The sequence below is a fragment of the Nannospalax galili genome, unplaced genomic scaffold, assembly GCF_000622305.1.
Source record: "Nannospalax galili isolate Female #2095 unplaced genomic scaffold, S.galili_v1.0 scaffold1899, whole genome shotgun sequence".
Taxonomy (NCBI): Eukaryota; Metazoa; Chordata; class Mammalia; order Rodentia; family Spalacidae; genus Nannospalax; species Nannospalax galili.
The window spans coordinates 237,681-239,156 of NW_008342414.1; positions in this window are offsets into that span (position 1 = coordinate 237,681).

The window sequence follows — 1,476 nt, forward strand, 5'->3', positions numbered from 1 at the left end:
TTAGATTAGCATTCCCTACCTCCTGCCAGACCTCTCTGCTTGGATGCCTCATGAGCTCTCTGTATGCAACATGTTTAGAACCAAGGGCCTAACTGTCCTCCCCAGTCTCTGCCTTCTGTTTCTCTTCCTCTGATACTCGGAGGCCACTCAGTCTTAAGGCTTCTCCATCTCTCTTCCCCATCACATCTAATTCCCATCAGAACTAAGTGGATGGAGCTCAGCTTCTCTGCAGCTAGTGAGACATGCAGGGCAAGTCTCTGTTCTTCACTGCTCTATTTCCTAGCTGTTCTCCCGACCCTGGCCTCTTGCAGCTCCAGCTTGTGCACATGGCACCAGTCTCAGCCCAAAACACAGATCTGAACACTGTGGCTCCATTAAAGGTTGTCAGTGGTTTAATTTTAAGTGCGAGGTAAAGCCCAGCTCTTACTGTGCGTACAAGGAGCAGACCCCAGGCCTCCCTAGACTTGTCTCCTGTCCAGATAGCCGTGGCTCCTTCCTTCCCGAAATTTACGTTGGGCATGTGACACGTGTTGTCCCCTCTGCTTGAATGCCTCTTTTTCCACCTCCACTCCCTTGAAAAAAATAGAACAACAACTTTCAAAATCCAGGAAGAGTACCACATAGGTGAAGGCTTCCGGACATTCCCTCAGAGAATCGATTGCTCCACCTCTGTGATCCCCAAACACACTGTTCTTACCTTGCTTATGGCCTACCTGGCTCTACAGAATAACTAATCATGTCACAGCTCTTTCTCTTCCATTAAGCTGAATCCTCAGGGCTAGGGCTTTAGCACCTTGATAAAATGGGGGCAGGACAACACAGCAAAGCAACTCACAGCTCTGGCCAGGAGACAGATGTTGGGTAGAATCCTGGTCCATTTGCTTTGGGAACTTAAGCCTAAGGGACAGTGTCCTCACTTATGGAATGAGTATGTGATCACACCCCTCCCAGGGAGTATTGGGTGAAATGCTGATGTCCCGAGTGGCAGTTATTATTGCTACCTGACTCTCAGTACTTAGCACAGTGCTGTGGCATTGCCGGCATTAGTCAAGAATGATTTATTAGCTCTTTGAATCAAACAGCAGAATTGTTTCCAACCTAGGATTAGGAATAGATTTTTTCTTTCTAGCATGGCTGTTTCACTATCATATTTTGTCTGATGCTGAGAGCATTCCAGAGTCTCAGATCAGGATACTAAGGTGGGAGGCATTAAGCAAGCCAGCAAATCACAGGAACACAGGATTCACTCCAACCCAGATCAGTTAGTGCTGTTTTTCCAACAGTTGCTTCCATGGCTGTGGAAGGCTCTCTTGTCCCTCACCCTCTGCTGCCACCCTGTGACCATGCCAGGCAATGCTAGCTAGCTTTTCTTTGACTTACATCATTTTTATTATTTTATTTTATTTTATTTTATTTTATTTTATTTTATTTTATTTTATTTTATTTTATTTTATTTTTTGTCTTTTTGAGACAGGG